At 35.4% G+C, this 19,116-nt stretch overlaps 1 protein-coding gene across 4 annotated transcripts in view; it reads left to right on the top strand.

Annotated features, from left to right (window-relative positions):
• CBLB (Cbl proto-oncogene B) overlaps positions 1 to 19,116 on the top strand; it is a 211,870-nt gene that overhangs the window by 16,212 nt on the left and 176,542 nt on the right. The gene's annotated exons all lie outside the window — the stretch shown is intronic.

The raw sequence follows: 19,116 nt of genomic DNA, 5'->3' as shown, positions 1-19,116 counted from the left end.
GAAGACTGAAGGGACATCAACTGAATCCTCACTTTACAGCCAGGATTCCAGACTTAGAGGCTCCCCTTTGAAGTTTTTTTGGCTATTTCAATGTTAAATTTTATGGTCTATCTTAAATCAATTGACGAAAGTTAGTTTTCCATTTCTGGGATAGTTTAAATATATCTAGAATATTCACTGATAGTAATAGTATATTTAGATTTCCAAATTTGAAAACAAATATTAAAATATATATGACTTTAATGTGGTTAAGTTGAATTTTTGTTTAAGACACTTAACTTCTCTGTATTTTAGTTTCCTTCCATATAGGGAAACCTCCAAGAAACCTCTAATGTTTCTTTCAGGTCAGAAAAACTAGCCTCATTCAGTCTGATAAAACATAGGGTTGTATAATAGCAGGTTCACTTATCTAGTTGTGTAGACTCTGAACTTGTCTGTAAATACTGGCCAAACAAATACCCGGAGTGAGTAAAACCATCAAAATCAAACACAGAAAAACCATCTGCCAAAATGTAAAATGGCATAAATGTTTACTTATTTATAATTTGCTCTCTAAATTGGTGATGAACCTAACATAATCATAAGTGTTAACCAATTGTAACTATAGGCTCATTATGTAATATACTTGGATCACAGTTTACACGTTTTGAGGATGGTGAATCTTTCAGTTGCCTTTTAGTTTTAAAGCTCTAAGACTCTCTCCTGGACTGCCAAGCAGAGTGTGAATCACCACATGGTATCATAAATAAAGTAGGGAAATATAGTAGTGATGGTTTCTTCCAGAGAATGTCCAGTTATAGGGAACAACAAACCTTTCAAGAATGACCAGTTATAGGGAAGCCAGCTGTTTATGTTTAAAACTGTATTTTTACTTTGTAGTTCTACAAGTGATCTAATAAAATCAAGTTGTTTTATAATTGTCTTTATACTTCTTATTCACATTTAGTAGCCCTGAAATTCTTCATGAGTCAGCAAAGAAATCCATTTAATTTCACGTTTTTAGGATATCGGTCCAGTGAGAGGGCATGTAATTTCTCAGTTTAGGAATTTGAGTGGATACAGTGTTTTCATTGGATATAGTCATATAAGATGTGGTGAACTTGTACCCCACTTTTATAACTTCTTTAGAAACTTGAAACATTTCCTGACCCAGTAGATGTCTTTATAATTACCATTTCATGTATAAACTTTGATATTTTGGACTTTTATGTGGGAGCATATCATGGGAGAATCTCTGTAAAATGTTGGTTGCTTGTGTGTAGATTTCCACAGATGATGACAGGTTGTATATTGCTGATTGATCAGGTCGAGGAGACTCTAAATTCTGTGTTTTAAGTGTCCAAGTAAATTTTGTCACTCTGCTAAATTCAACCCTAAGAGAGAGCTTATTAGTTTCTATGCTGGTATAGCGTGTTCCTAAATGAATTTTTCTGTCATCTGTGTTCCATTTGCTGATGGTGTTCTTTGACCACTGTTTTTATGCAGAACTTACATTTGATACATGTTTAATCAAAATTCATACTAATGTACCACTCTTGGTACACCATAGTAAGAACATAGGTTTTGATCTATGTTTCTTTTGGTAGTTACATATTTTTACACATTCATTTTTAGGTTGCCTTAGTATTTTAAATGCAAGCTGAGGCTAAAGTGTGCCATTGTATATGGAGCTGTGAGACATTTTGCTCTATAGAAAACAAAAGAAATTTCTTAGAATGTTCTTATGGTCGTTAGGCAACAAAGTATTCTATTTGGTGGAATGACTCTTATCTAACATGGATGACACAGTGATTCCTGGGTATATTATACATTCTCTGAACAGTTTTTGCTTCTGCAAATAATGTCAGTAGGGATATTGGTATTATTAAGCTAAAACTGAAGGAGGTAGTAATAGGAGACATAGTGATTTGGAGCCCACTGACTATACCAGCATTGCCACCAGCAAATTACGTACTTTGTTGAGAAAAAGAGTGCTGGATGAGTTCACGAATCCAAAAGTTTGTTTTCATGTTCCTGCTGTGTCAAAAAGAAACTTCTTTGTGGATTTGTTTTAAACGTAAGGGCAAATGGGAAAATTTCAGGTGTCTACTTTGATTAAGCTCGGTTTTAATTAATTGCTGAAATATGAGTGGCCTGAATTTTTAAAGCAGTTTCATATAATTGTGACAAATATAGTAAATAGGAAAATAAGTATAGCAAATGGCATGCAGTGTATTTTTTGTCTCTAGGTGAGAAGCAGAAAGTTTATTTGCTAGTGAAATAGATACTGTGGGTGTAGGGCAAACCTCTCACTTGGAGAACGGGGTGGGATGATGATTTCTGGTTAGAGGCATGCTGCATGCCTTGCTTGACTTTTATGGCAAACCTCTTTTCTAGCATCACTTCTCCCAAGTTTGTTTCTTTGTTTTTTTGGTTTTTTTTTTTTTTTCTGACAAATGGTTGAACCTCACACTGAGCTAGTGCAACTCCAGCTGAATGTCTAAACCATTCGGAGCTGGTGTTTCTTTCTGGGAAGAGTAATTTAGTGATATCAGGCACCCATAAAGTTTTCCTGTGTATATATGGGGTGGGGGTTGGGAATCATGTAGAGAAGGGAGAATTTGTAGTTTCAGGTACAGAGAAGAGGTGAAACTTTATATCACATGGCTTACATTTTTAGTGGCAAAAGTCCGAATGAATGTGAGGCTAACAAATGTAGAATTGCCAGGAGGGGCTTTTCTTCAGTGATATGACTGGTAGTTTCATCAGTTGACCATTTTGATAGTAAAATTTACTCTTTCATGTAAAAAGTTATGTGTTAATTACCTGCTCAGCAAGGCCTGGTGTTAGACACTGTTTTAGAACACCCAGAGGTGATGGCCTAAGGATACTCAGATTTTCCGTATTTCATAGCTGCTTCAGTGAACCAGAGTGCAACAAACCATTTTCCCCTCCCACACTCTGGTTTACAACCACTGAAACAAAACCAAAAGTCAACTGAGGTGGAAAAAATAGTTGTGTTTGATAACCCATCAGTGAAGAAAATGAAGGCTTTTAAAAAATTCACACCAGAGGATAATACATAGATGTTGTCTTATTATTAATGTCATTTCAGAGTCCCTGGGCTGTTCCTCATGCACATATATTGTCGAAAATCACAGTGTGCATAGCTTGTATAATAATATTCGTTCCAAACCAGATTTTTTTAAAAGTATTTTGACATAGAAAAATTCGTCCTGGAAGATGCTAGCCTTTATTTAAAATCCTTCAGGAGTATCAGGCAAAAATCTTCCTCTCCACTGACCATTTGATTGAACAAAGAAAAATGCTATATTAAACTGGCTGTATTAATATAATAAAGTGCCTTTTCCTCTAAAGGACTACTAATCACTATGCTTGCTGTTTATACCTGTGTTGTAATTTATGAGATAGTATACCAAGAACATTTTGGAACTGATATATTAAAGATTCATGGTTAAGTTAAAAATCGAATCAAAAAATACCAGCAACAACAATAACAGGAACAACAAAACACAAAGCTGCAAATAAACCTACTTGGCTTTCTTCATACCACCGTATGCCAGCATTGCTTTGGCCAGATAATAGTGTGTCAGTTGAAGTGTTTAAATTTGTATAAATATAAATGCTGTTGATTGCTTGGTCATGGAAGTAGGCTTGAAGTTCCCCTGGGTTTTCAGTTTAACCATAAAAAGAGATTGACTTGTATGCACAATTGAGGCTCTAGGTAATAGTTTTAATTATTACTAGAACTCACAGGTTTATGGCCTTGTTTAAAATGCCACAGTAAGTTCTACGTTTTCTCATAGGCAGCACTATAAGTTGCGAGAAGGAAATGAGGAAAGAGTGCTTTCAAATGGTCTGTTGTCATTTATGCTCCAAGTGTTCTTTGTAGTGTTGGTTGGTTTTCTGACCTGTGATCTGTGTTGTTTTTAGTCTTTATTTTCTGGATTGTCACAATATTTTTTGGTTCAGACGTTTCAACATCATAAAACAAAGATGTAGTTTGTTTCAAACTAAAGGCTACTACTGTTGCTGTACTAGTCTATTAAATAATTTTTCAGGGCGCCTGGGTGGCTCAGTCGGTTAGGTCACCGACTTCAGCTCAGGTCATGATCTCTCTGTCCCTAAGTTTGAGCCCCACATCGGGCTTTGTGCTGGCAGTTCAGAACCTGAAGCCCACTTCTGGAGTCTGTGTCTCCCTTTCTCTCTGCCTCTCCCCCACTCGTACTCTGTCTCTCTCTCTCTCTCTCTCTCTCAAAAAATAAAAAAATAAAAAAAATAAAAAAACCCGCAAAATTTTTCCAAATCTAATAGTAGATTTTCCAAATCTAATAGTAGTTTCTAGTAAAAATACTGTCTTTGTTATTATAATAACCATTTTCAGGAGAATTAATCTTAGGGAAGTTATATCTTTCTAATATAAATAACTTGTACAGTGTTGAATGTATTTCCTATATATTATGAAATATCTCTTGTTTAATGATGCATGAGAGGGAATGGATTATTAGTCTTTTAAGAAATAATCTGACAAAAACAATGATCTAGTCTCTTTCTTTTCTTTGTTTATTAATGGTGAAAAATGCAGAACTTTTTTACATTTCATGAGGACAAGGGACAGGTTGCAAACAGAAAAATATGATTTCTAAATAAATCAAAATAGATTCCTAATCTTTTTTGAACACAAGTTCTTTAATATAAACGTGTTGAGTTGCCATTCAATTTTTTGCAGTTTGTCTGCATTCTAGATATCTTTTTCCTTTTCGGTGGAAGACTAGAGGAACCAAAAGATTAATTTTTGATATTTTAAAATGATAATATATAAGTAGGATGCAGAGGACAAATAGTGGTCGACTCCTTTGGGTAGCAGTGTCTGCCAGGTAGGAAATGGAATTTTCTTTAGAAAACTTGAACATCTTCCTCAGGCTGACTTATCATAAATGAATAGAAAGTTTATTTAGTCTTGATAAGAATGCTTTCATTCATATTTTAAGCATCTGAGAGTTGTGAATATACTTTTCTAAAGTTTGGAAATGAAGGGGCTTATTAACACGCTGTGAAAGGAGAGACCACAAGAAAGTTACTTAGACAAATGTTTTCGAAGTTAAACAAAGGGAGTCTGTTAGAGTGGGCAGGTGAGAGCTTGAAGAATCTTTGACTGTTGAGGACTTTATGACTAACTTCATCTATGATGCTTTTGCTAAGTAGACACAAAGTGATTTTCTTACTGATTTTCATGTAAGTGAAAAGTGAAAGGGGTTTTGCCAGCAATTTCCCCTTTGGGGTACATTTTAAAAATACAAAAGAAGTTATTAAGATGTAATTTAAAACTAAATTCACTATTTTTTAAATTTTTAAATAAGATGTTTATATTTAATCCATTTTATTTACTTTTCCCCCAGCCCTCTGTTAATATTTTGCAGCCCCTAACTCCTGATTTATTAGCTTTTAAAAATTTTATTGCAATTTATTTAAATACCTTCCAAGTCAAATTATGTATTATACACATATAATATTTTGATTTTAAAATTGGAGACTTTTCCTCCCTACAGCTTAGAGTTTATTAAATGTTTACAAATTCTTGAGAGCAATAAGCATCGTATTATAAGACAGTAAGCCAACTTACGAGACTCAAAGTGAACTTGACTTTATGGTTGAATACCTTTTATGTTTTTCAGTCTTAAGGCAGCTTATTAAAATTGATGTTTCCCTTTCAGTGAATATCTGGTGACATTCAAATTTGGTAATTAAAATCCAGAAGCACTCAAGAAAGAATGCCTGTTTTTAGTTTCATAATAACAATGCTCCCAACAAAGAAGGTTGATGAATGATGTCTTTCAAGTGGCAGATTTGTTACTTAGTTAAAGACAGCTCCTTTGGCAGTTTCTTAAAAAAACTAAATTGAAGTCTGTTTATAAAACTGACAAGCTGCAGTAATAATCCTATAGCCTGAAGAATGCTTGGAAATCTAGCCCAAGAAGCACCCCCTTTTTTCCCTCAGTGATTTAACAAAGTGGAGTTTCCAGGAATCCAAACATTTTAACATCCAGCACTAATTGGGTAAGTCATAAAATAGTACTCATGTCTGACTGTTTGAAATAAAGTGCTTCAGAAGTATTTGGTTTTCTAAATCCATTTTTAATATTAATCTTTTGTCTCTTTAAGCTCGTTTTTGGAACATGAGTTTTTGTTTGAGTTTGCATTTATAAATCAATTGTTTATAGATGGGCTGATTATAGCAGGATATACAGATGAGGTTATTACAAAAAGTACTCATTTATAGATTCAAAAAATAGAGATTGAGGCTGCTTGGTTTGGTAGAACCGTTGAAAAAAGATAAATTTAGATTTATTGAACTGTATTACTTTGAACATCTGATCTTGTGATCATGTGATCTCTTAATCAAATATATGTGACTGTATTAATTTCCTAGGGTTGCCGTAGGAAAATATTATACACCAAGGGGCCCAAACAGCAGTTTCTATTTAAGTTGACTCTCTTACTGATGGAGCCTAGAAGTCTGAAATCAGGCTGTCAGCAGGGCTGTGCTCCCTTCAACCCTCTAGGGAGGATGCCTCCAGGACTACAGTTTTGGTAGCTCCAGGCATTCCTTGGCTTCCAGCAGCACAATTTTAGTCCCTACCTCTGTCGTCACGTGGTGTTCTCCTCCCTCTGCCTGTGTCTCCATTTCCTTCTTTTGTACATGAACACCAGTCGTGATAGATCAGGGCCTAGCCTGGTGACTCTATTTTAATTATTACATCTACAAAGACCCTGTTTCCGAATAAGGTCACATTCAGGGTAGGGTTGAAGTTAAGATTTCAGTGGATCTTTTTAAGGGACACAATTCAACCCATAATAGTGACCAAATGATGGTAGTATAAAATTTATAGTCAGGAGGAGAAGAAAATGGAAACTCATTCTCATGGCATGAGAAGTCTGAAAAACTTTGCTCTATTGAAGATAATGTCAAAGAAAATTACTTAAACATTTTTGTTTTGAAGGACCTACCTGTAGGTCAATAATTTTTGTAGATTTTTAAAGATTTATAATAAAAAGCATATGAATTAATTTCTTGACTAATTTTTATGCATATATTAAAAGCATGGTGCATTACATTTTCATCTGTATTTTTGTATATGTTGACATAAATGAATTTATAAATACATTGTTAGAACAAACATTCTTTCTGATTTCAATGTATTAAATGCTATCTTTAGAAATTATTTATACTATAAATATGTATATTTAATTAAAGGTTATAATATTAAGAATCATTATCCCTTGATTAAGAATCCCAGTTTTATTCTTTTATTTTGTGATAAAAACTCTGGAGGATCAATTAAAATAGTTTAAATATGATTATGACTTACATCATCATTGTTAAATCTGTTAACAAAGTTTTCTGTATTGTAATTAAAAAGAGAGAGGTGAGAGGTGTGTTCCATGTTGGTGGCATAGGGAATGCTACATTTCACATTCACTTTGTGCCTTTAATATTATGATATAAAGTATTATAAGTATGGATTTCAAGTTAGGATTTTAGGTAATCAATTCAAGAATTTTAGTTTAAAAAATAGTAAATAATTTTTTCTAAAAGTGGCATGTCGAATAGCGTAACCCACGGGTCAGCAAACTATATAGAACTAGATAGCAAATATTTTCGATTTTGCCACATGGTCTCTGGCAACTACTCAGCAGTTCCTTTATAGTAGGAAAACATGGCTATGTTCCGACAAAACTTTATGTATAAAAGCATGTGGTAGACTAAAGGCTGTGGGCTATAGTTTGCCAACTCTTGGCTTAATGTATTATTAATCTTATTTTTGGACAGTAAAATTTTGAAAGTGTTTTATCAACATGACTGAGTCTGTAAGTTGCATCAATTAATTTGGCTGAAAGTAACAGTACGTGGGGTGCCTGGGTGGGTCAGTCGGTTGAGCGACCGACTTAAGGTTTGTGGGTTTTTACCGTTTGTGGGTTTGAGCCCGCGTCAGGCTCTGTGCGAACAGCTCAGAGCCTGGACCCTGCTTCTGATTCTGTGTCTCTCTCTCTCTGCCCCTCCCCCACTCATGCTCTCTGTCTTAGAAATAAATAAACACTAAATTTTTTTTTTTAAAAAGTAACAGTATGTGACCAACAGTGGCTTACAAGTGTAGGGATGTGTATTTCTCAACAGAGACCCAAGCTCTTTCTGGCTTTGTAATCTCCTTTGTTAGTTGGGTTTGTCCTCATTCTAGTCACTTCATGGTTGTAAAATTTCTGCTGTGGCTTTGTCTTTTTTAAGGCTACAAGACAGGAAAGAAGGGCAGGGCAGCACCACACATGTCTGTCCTCTTTTTATCACAGATCAAAAAGCTGCCTGGAAGCTTTCTACCTGATTTGCTCCTTCCAGCAGATTTCTCTGAGGTCTTATTAGGACATAGAATCTCCTCTTGCTACAAAGCTGACTGGTCTTTTGAAAATTTTCAAGTTCAGCCTCCATGTTAGAGGAAGGCAAGAGAGAAAAGGATTGGGAAGGGGTATTCAGTCTACGGTATCTGCCCAAATAAATAAACCCAACATCCATAGACACAACTAACTTGGACATATTTTATGGTGTAACTTGGTAGGATTTATTTCTTTAAACTATGTTGTCAAGAACTAATTTTGAAGTTAATCTGCACTTCATAAATGCTGACAGAAGACATACGGATGTTTGTCGGACCAAAATGACTGTTTATTAGTCATAGTAATAGCAAGAGGCAGAGTATCACTATTTGTGCAGTTCCCTGACTCCCAACTCCTATAGAAGGACATAAAGGACAGGTTACACCTGCCCATCCAATGGGTTGCATTACTGAAGAACCTTGAACTTAAGAAACCTGGGCCTTTTATAATGAGAGGTAAACTGACCTAACTTTTGCCCTGGAAGGAGACACTGGATAGTGTTTTTGTTCCAGAAGGAGACACTATTGCTGTCACCCAAGGCTGTTTGCTATATAAATGTTCCTGAGGGGCGCCTGGGTGGCTCAGTCGGTTGAGCGTCTGACTTCGGCTCAGGTCATGATCTCGCAGTTCGTGAGTTCAAGCCCCACGTCGGGCTCTGTGCTGACAGCTCAGAGCCTGAAGCCTCCTTCGGATTCTGTGTTTCCCTCTCTCTCTGCCCCTCCCCCACTCACACTCTGTCTCTCTCCTTCAAAAATAAATAAACATTAAAAAAAAATTAAAAAATTAAAAAAAAATGTTTCTGAAAGAATAGTCCCAAACAAAGGGTGTCAGTATTTGTGGTCAAAATACATGCAGACAGACATGTGAGAGACCCACGGAGAATTTTCTCCCAGAATACATACATTCATTTCTTTCCTAGAAACCTTAATTGTGTCTTAGGTTATGAAATGTGAATCTCAAGAATAATATATTATGGCAGTATTTCAGATTGTTAGTAAGACCAAAACTTTGGGTTCTACCATGTGTAATAAGTTATGTATATGTGAAATATCAAATATATATTTTAGGGATCTCATATATATGAAATAATTGTGACATCCAGAACAATACTGAAAACTTTTTAGAGTAAACTCTTTCTCTTCTTATTAACTTTATGGGAAAAAAAAATATTTAAAAATAAAACGAGGAACAAATATACTAAGATAGCTTCATCTCAAACTGGTTATCCTTTAAAAAAGAAAACAATTTTTTCTTTTTTCATTGAGTAATACCTCTTTTAGACTTTGACTACTGTAAACTTAGGTTTAGACACAAATAGCCAAAAGCAAATACTTTGTTTCAGTGGTAAGGACCATTGAAATTATGTTTTATAAGAAAAAAGTTATTTTTGTCACCAATGACTATACCTCAGAGGCAAGTAGTTAGTATTCCAGTTCCATTTTCTATCTAGAGAAGCTTAATTGATTGCAGGTTACAGGACTTGACAAGAATTGTATATATTTACGTGTGGTATATTTCTAAATGATGTCTCATTACCAAGTTGGCATGTGTGAGCCTGCAGCTGTTGGCATCTGAAGGGTATCAGCATTGTGAGCCTTTTCGCCTTTGTTTCAGGAGGACTTATTTGAACAATTAGCACATTTTATGCTTGTGAAAATGAGGTGTTTTCTCATCCTCCTTAAACCAGTGTGAATATTGTATGTATTGTATGTCAAATGGTCAGTCAGTGCAAATTTTTTTTTTAAATAAGACAGCTTATATTTGCTAGTTAAATTCAGGACTGTTTATTTAAAGCTTCATTTAAAGTTCATTTCACATGCCTTTGTGTATATGTGTGTGTGTGTGTGTGTGTGTGAGAGAGAGAGAGAGAGAGAGAGAGAGAGAGAGAGAGACAAAGACAGAGACAGAAATTCTGCTTGTGACTTTTTAAGCTTTTAATTTTCTAGATGAGCAAAGTGTTTTTTTCCCCTTTAAGGAAATTGGAAAGTTTACCTAAATTTTTTTTATGAAAATTTTTTCTGAAAATAAATTGGTAGCTCTTTTTACAGATGCTTCAAACACTTCAGTTATGTTTTTATAAAGTGACTGAAGTCTTGAAGTTAGTAATTTATCACAGTGCATTTTTCCACTTTATCAGTATTTGGTAAAATTACAGCATGTGGGCCAAATCCAGCCTCTTTTTCTTTCTGTAAATAAGATTTCAGTGGCACATGGACATACCCATTCTGTGGCTACAGTGGCACAAGTGAGTAGCTGCCACAGAAACTCTATGGCCCACAAAGCTAAAAATATGTACTATCTGGGCCTTAACTGAAAAAGTTTACCAGCCCCTGCAGGATTGATATAATCACCAATGGCAGTCTTAGAAACATGGCATTTTTTAAACAGAAACATTTTCTTTGCTTTTTCTTTTCTCCCCTATTTCTGCCTAATGCTATATGAATTGCTGGCCATTGGCATCCTCTAAAGACATTAAAATATTAATGGCAGGCCATCTGTGACTGAAAGCTAAAGTTCTTAGAGACCCCCACTTCCTGTCTTGTGTCAGTATTCTGATGTATATAATTTTAAAGTGCATAAAATTTAAACTTTTTGTGTTTTTTTTTTTTTTTAACACAAGATATGTCACTAACGTGTTTGGCAGTCATCTTATCTAGTGGTTTCCCTACAGAGTCCACAGACCAGGTGATGTGTTCTCATCTTCTAGAATGATAAAGTGCAGGTCCTTGACTTTGTATATTACCTCTGCCCTTACCAGCTGGGATCTGAGTATCTACATTTTTAAAAGTGCCCTACCTGTTTCTGATGTCGTGCTTGTTCTCAGAGTTCCCCTGAGTGAAATCATCTCACCTTCAGTGTGCAGTTACCAGAGACTACTGAGAGGGCAGGGCTGGACAAGGATCCTGGGTCTGACAGATCTTTCACTTTTACTACACTTTTTTTATCACCACTGCAGGACTCCACTCCCAGTTGTACGTCATTTTAAAGGATCCCCAGGAAAGATAAGTATCAGTAAGGTCTTTGAAAGAATTTTGTTCGAAAAGAAAAGAAGGATTGAAATTATCATTTTATATTCTTTTCAGATTGGCTGAATCACCACCCTGAGAATTTGCGGTGGCATGCTAGCCTGGTATCTTGCCATTTTCCTTTCATCCCCCGTTTATGCAAAGTCTTTCTTATTATTAATATAGCTAAGACCCTTCGCCCCCACCCTCATCAGGTTTTCCTGAAGATACTTGCTGAAGTATCTCTTTTCCCATGGACTGTGGCATTTATCAAGGCCTTTCTTATGGTACTTAACTATATATTGTCAAATGTTGCTATCTTTTGAAAATGGTGAGAAGACAGATCGTTTTATTTATTTTTTTATTTTATTAAAAAAATTAATGTTTATTTACTTTTGAGAGAGGGAGAGACAGAACAAGTGGGGGGGGGGCAGAGAGAGAGGGAGAGAGAATCCCAAGCAGGCTTCACACCATCAGCACAGAGCCTGGTGCGGGGCTCAAACTCATGAACGGGGAGACCATGACCTGAGCCGAAATCAAGAGTTGGATGCCTTAACCAACTGAGCCACCTAGGCGCCCCAAGACAGATCATTTTAAATATCCCATTACATATTCTTTAAGGCAAAACTAATTTCTTCTATGTTATCTTTCACAGTATCCAGACATTGCATTGTTGGTAAATACTCATAAAAATTGTATTATTTTAGGGTGCCTGGATGGCCTGGTCATTTAAGCTTCCAGCTCTTGATTTTGGCCCAGGTCATGATCTCATGGTTTGTGAGTTTGAGCCCTGCGTCGGGCTCTGTGGTGATAGTGTACAGCCTGCTTGGGATTCTCTGTCTTTCTCTCTCTCTCTCTCTCAAAAATAAATAAATATTAAAATATATATATATATATATATATATATATATACACATATACGTGTATATATACATATACGTGTATATATATATATACGTGTATATATATATATATACACGTATATATATATATATACACGTATATGTATATATATATATGTATATGTACATATATATATATAATTTCTCCAGAACTACTGTAAGATTATTTGAAAATTCTGCTTTATTCCTTGATTATGAGCTACTAGGTCATAGAAACAGGAGAAAGTGAAAATGTTACACTGGAAAGTGTCTGATGAAGTGTCCGGAGGCTTAGCTTTTAGAATTTGTAGATGAGCTCTGAATATCACCTTCAAATTTGGCAATGAGCGCCATTGATTTTAGAAGGCAAACATGTCCATGCGCATAGTCACACCCATTATTACTTATTATAGATTATTTATATCTTAGAACAATTTTTTAATTCTGTGTGTACACAAAATGCCTTAATGGAACGGTATTCTTGGATAAAGTTAGTGAAGTTACTGAGATTGGGAAGCACTTCTTTAATGGAGTGACCTTGTAGCCCCCCCTTAGCACCTGTAAGATAAAGCCCTGAAACACAGCTTCACCATTATGCATGTTCCCACAACCTACACATGGCAACGAGCATATTTCATGGCTTTCCTATTGGCTTATTCGTGCTCCATCTGAGCTCTTATGGGTGTTTTCACTTCCTCTTATTCTGATTTTAACATTTCTTCAAAGACTGTTTTTGTTTCTGTGCTGTTGTATATATGACTCTGAATACACAGGACTTTTTAGCAACTGGGGAATCCTCCATGCTTTCGACATGAATAGTCCAGTTTCGTTTGTTATATATTTTGCCAGAAGTGCTTCATCCTCTTTATAGCTTATTGCGCAGCAGACGGTAGTTACGTCTTCAGAGTGCATAAGTACATGCTCACGGATTTAAAAAGTCTTGTTAATGGTAATCATTCTTATGGATGGAATTCTCTAATACAGAGAAGGATTTTCAAACTTGAAAATTAGTTTTCAGATTTTAGCTAAAATTTTCCTGTATTTATGTATTTATTTAAGTGCCATCTCTTTTTCTTTCCTTTTAAAAGGTGAGTTTGGATGGTTGGATCTGGTATTCTTGCCGTATATACAGTTTTTTTTCTTTTTTTTCTTTTGCATGGGCATACTGGCTCTGAAGGACACCTGAGACATTCTGAACATGTAGACAGGGCTTTTAAAGCAGGGAATTGCTGTTCTCTTACATCAACCATGCAGACTCAAAAGCAGACTTTAAAGGAAAACAGAGGCATGTGTGTTCTCACTGTGTGTTATTGTTGCGCCCCCTCACATAGCTGTTAGGATTTGTCAGCGGTTTGTTTTGACTCACTATACCAAAGTGGGGGTGGTTTTGTGTGTTTTTGTAAGTTATCTAGTGTGGGATGTCAGTAATCTCAACTTTACCATTTTGATTGGCTATGATCCATCCATTTCTTAGGCAATATTTTAGTCCTGAAACTTGCCCTAAAAATATTTGCCAAATAGTTTTTCCCTTTCTATAACAGAACCTGATTCTTAAGATATATACGTTGTTTGTTTCACATTGCTTCGGTGATATGTTCATGGTATTTCCCCAGACTAATTTGGGAACCTCCTTGAGTTGTCCTTTTCAATTTATCCTGATAGTTCTTCTTACATGATAGAATTTAATTTTATTCATTATGTTGAGACTGGGAACACTCCTAAATCCACATTTCATTTCCTGGGAGGTAGTTTTAGACACAGATAATCACAACAGATTGTTTTGATCAGGGATGAGGAAGTCCCTGTCTAAAAGAGAGGATGAGGCTCCTGAAACTGATTTGAATGGGTCTTCTGATTTCAGGAACCATACATATATAAAGAGAAGGTGGTCTAGGCAGAGATCGATGTCTTTGCCCTTTTACTGTTTTCTGAGAGAAGTGGCACTCCAGGGAGTAATGTAGCATGATGGGCCTGTACATCTTTTGCATGACTTTAAGGTTGGGGAGTAAAGCCTTAAGATGAGAAGCAAAAGACAAAGTGTTTTCCTTTAGTCACCCTAGTTAACCATTACATTCAGAGAACAGTGTAAATGTGTTGTGTCCCTGGTAACTTTCTATTATGTAACTGCTCTTTATTTTCTCTACTATATATGTGGCATTATTCCAGCAGCAAGTTAAAATTTTCCTTGTATGCATTCATTGTAAACTGTCATTTCTGTGAGATTAAAATAACTAGAATAATTTTAGCATTTTCAGAACTTGACATTTAAGAGAGAGACAGATGGCAAGTAAACAAGGTGAGAGCAGGACTTTATTTGCTGTATTACAATCTCAAACTACTGTAAAGAATTTTAATTAGATGTTATTTTAGGAAGTTTCCAATTCACTGCAGGTCACTGAAGCTTGGACTGAAGCAGAATGTACACCAAGTGTTTTAACATATCAGTAGTCTACTGCATGTGGTTGAAAGTTCATCTGGAACTAGTAGGTTATGTTTTTAAGAGTATAAAAATTTCCTGGGTCCCAGTGTGCCTTAGAGCAAAACTATTTTTCTTCCTAATTCTAATAATACTATTTTAAACTTCTGGTTGGAGTTTAGGATCAAGTTTGTTTTGTTTTAAAGATTGAAAATTTTCTTCTGATATCTTTCACTTTTAGTAAGCTCATTTTCATTTTTCTTCATGGTGATTATTTTTAATTTCCCACAGCGCTACCAGAGGTTTTCTCCACCATGAGATAGTAGTTGTTACACGTATTTCAGAGTTCTGTTCTTCAGTTTTCAAAAAGAATTTCTGTGAAATAGGACTTCACAGTTTGTTTTTTGTTTTTTGCTTTTTTTTCAGATAGAAGCTGGTTTTAGAACTAAGCACAGTATAGGAAAATAATTTCACATGTGAAGACTTCTCAGGTTATTCTTTATTAATTATGTATTTTTTCATCTATACAAATCATATGAAGATCTTGAAAAAACAGTTGCTTCTTTCTTACCAGTACAATAAAAATATAAAGCCTTAAAATATGACTGGTGTTACAGTTTACGGAGGTTAGTAAGTGATAGGCAAAGGGCAGACTGGTCTTGAGTTGCAAAGTGTTACATAGTTTGTGCAATTTACCAGTTCTAGGGATTGCATGTATTCCTGGTCTAATTGGGCGAGCAAGAAAATTTAACAATGAAAGGTTTAATGGCTGATTTTTCTTTCCCCTCCAGATGACAGCATTTCTGAAGAATAGAGTCATGATATGGTAATAGTAAAGTTAAAATTGAAAAGCCACTTTCTTTAAATGTTATAAACTTAGACAGGATAACATTAGAATTTTGAGAAAGACCTGTAGACACTATGTGTTCTGTTTTTGTTTTGTTTTGTTTTGTTTTGTTTTAACTAATCCTTTTAGTTTCTTTCTCATTTTGGGTTTGTTATCAGTTTACATAGTGAATTTTGTGCTAAAATTAGTTGTAAATACAACATGATATCAATGTTATGTAGTCCTGTCCCCTCTTTAGTTAGTTTTAGAAATCTTTGGGGTTCTATTCAATTGCTAGAAATATATTTGTGTTTCCTTTAGCTTTTTTGTTTCTTTAGGTGGCACTTAGCATTGTTTTGTTGGAACAATACCTGTGTAAGAAGTAGTTTCTTGGATTCTGAGTGAAAGCCCTAAAAAATTACCATTAGGAAGTCTGTTATACCATTGTATGTTACAGAATTTATAGAATTATTTCTTCAGATGATGTCAATATGATAAAAGCAGTGCACAATTATGACATTCTTATTTGGGCTAGATCTTCCCTATGTAATCTTTTATTATCAGAGTTACCCTAGTCCTTAATAATTTGTTGTCAAATTACTGAGCTCATTTATGTATTGAGAGAGAGAGAGAGAGAGAGAGAGAGAGAGAGAGAGAGAGAGAACGTGGGCAGGGGAGAGCAGAGAGAGAGAGGGAGAACGAATCCCAAGCAGGCTCCATGCCATCAGTGCAGAGCCTGACGCAGGGCTCAATCCCATGAACCGTGAGATCATAACCTGAACCGAAGCCAAGAGTCAGACTGTCAAGCAACGGAGCAACACAGACGCCACTGAGTTCATTTTAATACACAACTGGGAAATTTTGATTGATACGGTGTTTAAGGAGTTAATTATCTTTTGCAGTAAAAACCAAACAAAAACACAAAACATCAGTAGAAAACAGGCTCTTTGATGGATAATTTGAGAGAGTTCGTTTATTCTGGACCTGGAAATCTTAAGATCTAGAAAAAGAGTAACTCATGTGTTTTATATAATTATCAAGTACTAATTCCTTTAGAATACTGGCCTTTAGTGATTAACTGTCTCAGGGAAAGTTATTATGTAAAGCTCCGAGTTTTCATTCTAAAATTTATGCAGTTCCAAATGAAAAACAAAAAAGCCTTATCTCAAATTTAGTCATTATTGATGTCACTTGATTTAAAAGAGATGCATACTCAATTTTTGAAATTTCTATGAAAAATAAAATTATTTGAGTTATAAAGAAAATACCTAGGAATGTGAGTGAGTTTTCCCTTTTTTTAAAATCAGAATTAAAATCAGACATTTATGATTATAATACCTCTGGGTACTGAAAACAAATCTTAGCAGCATTTCTTGTTCAGAAAATGAAAGTGATCACAAGCAGAACGAAAATATCCTGATTGTTTGTAAGCCACATGAGTTATAAAAAAGTAAACATTACTAACTTTTATCTTATATTAGGCTCTAAATTTTGTCTTTAGTTTTAACTGGTCATGGAAATTAATAAGCCTAATTGACCCAGAGAAAGGTGTTTGGTCTGCTTTCACTATTCTGCTTGAAGCAGGACTCTGGAATGCTGTCCAGAACCATCATGCCAAATGAGTCGTTTTTATTTGCTAGCCTCAAAATCTATTCTCACCATACAAGACCATATGGTTGGAATGAATGGAAACTGTGATGGCTGGCAGCTTGAGTAATAACACAACAAAAACCACTGTTTATTCATATGAGTGGTTTATCATTTATATTTCTCCATTATCTGCCTGTCCAACCTCATCTCAAGACAATCTCCCTCTGGTCTTTGTTCTAGCCACTCATTTTTCAGTTTTTCAGGCTTTCGGGACCTCCACATCCACAGCTTCCTCTGCCTGAAAACTTTTTCAGCTATTTAACTCTTGCTCATCCTTCAGATCAGAGCTGAAATGTCACTTCCTCAGAAGCTTTCCTTGACCAATCACTCTAAATTGTTCCACACTTTACTTTCTCTGTGGTCCTCTGTTCTCTTCTCTCCAGATCTTGTTTTAATCTATATAATCTTTCTTTTCTTCATTGCTGTCTCCTTAGTGCCTCCTCCAAATCCTACACGTGGTAGGTATGCAGTCACCATGGATGAAAGGAGTGAGGGATGCGTGTACGCCAATCTCAAGCCATGTGGTATTTAAGGAGCTTCATGAAACTTGGCAGGTGGTTTTGAACCTATGTATGGACAGAAGCTGTTGTCGGTTTGTTTTTGTTTTGTTCAGTTTTGTTTCCTTTTTGGGATGGAAGGAGAAATTTAATAGTTATTAAGCCAGAGAAATTTAATTAAGTTGGGCTTGCTAATCTTGCGTGGTCCAGAAATATTTCTTTTAATCAGCTGAGGGTTTTCTTTTCATGTGACATTTTAGAGAGGATGAAAAGGGCCTTGAAACCACATGCATCCCTCTTCTGCCTATTGATCCGTAATTAGAACCAGTGTCTAGAATCTGTGTTAGCAGAGAACTAAATAGCACAGAAACATCAGAATTACAACTGAAGCCACTTTTAACATATTTAATTGTTTGTTGTATTTTGCTGCTTCAAATTAGCATATTTAAAAGTTTTGCTGAGAAACACGAAATTGGCACCTGATGAATCCATGTAATATTTTCCCCTCATGCAAAGTAAAGGAAAATTTCAAAATCCCTATGGCAGAGGTGTCATTGGGTACTTTCCCAGTTCTGACTCTTAAGTTAATGAACATAGTATTATGAATATATTATATACAGGAGTCTGTGATATATATTATCTCTTCCTGGAGCAGGTGAACAGTATTCAGGCATTCCTTACTACCTTTGTAAATGAATTGCCATCCTTTATTTTAATAATTATATCATGCATGATTACTTTTTTATAAGAATTTTTTAAAAGCTTTTTTATTTTGAGAAGAGAGAGCAGGAGGAGCAAAGAGAGATGGAGAGAGAGAGAATCCTAAGCAGGCTCCGCACTGTCAGTGTGAGCCTGATGCGGGGCTCGAACTCACAAACCGTGAGATTGTGACCTGAGCTGAAGTCGAGTTGGACGCTCAACCTGCTGAGCCACCCAGTCTCCCCTATAACAGTTTTTAAATGATTCCTTATTTCCAGTTCCATAAACCTGAAGCTACTTTGATGAGCTTTTGGGCTCCATCCTACTTTTTTGAACTGTATTCTCTACCTCCGTCCATTACTCAGTATCGCGTACTACAGTAATTCTCTCCATAATATTTTGTTTATTTAGTTCCTTTAATTGGAAATAATTTTAAATTTTACCGTATTACTCTCTTGCTTACTCTTGAATAATTTACACTTCAGCCTCACTTGTCTAGTTTCAATTTCTGGATGGTGCCAAGATATTTTCCACTTGTTGCTTTTTCAAATACTTTTCCCTTCCTAAAAAGCTCTTCCCCTAACTTCACATTTTTAGGATAGAGACAAAGATCTGTGTATATATCACCTCCTTAAATGGGTCTTCTTTGACCACTCCATCTGATAGGTTGTGCCAATCAGTATTTTGAATGTTTGCTGATACTTTCTTCTTTTCC

This window comes from Panthera pardus, unplaced genomic scaffold (assembly GCF_024362965.1).
Source record: "Panthera pardus isolate Hobbes unplaced genomic scaffold, ASM2436296v1 HiC_scaffold_16, whole genome shotgun sequence".
In the NCBI taxonomy this organism is placed as follows: Eukaryota; Metazoa; Chordata; class Mammalia; order Carnivora; family Felidae; genus Panthera; species Panthera pardus.
Note: the sequence above shows the minus strand (reverse complement) of the source record. Positions and strands in the feature narration are given on the sequence as shown.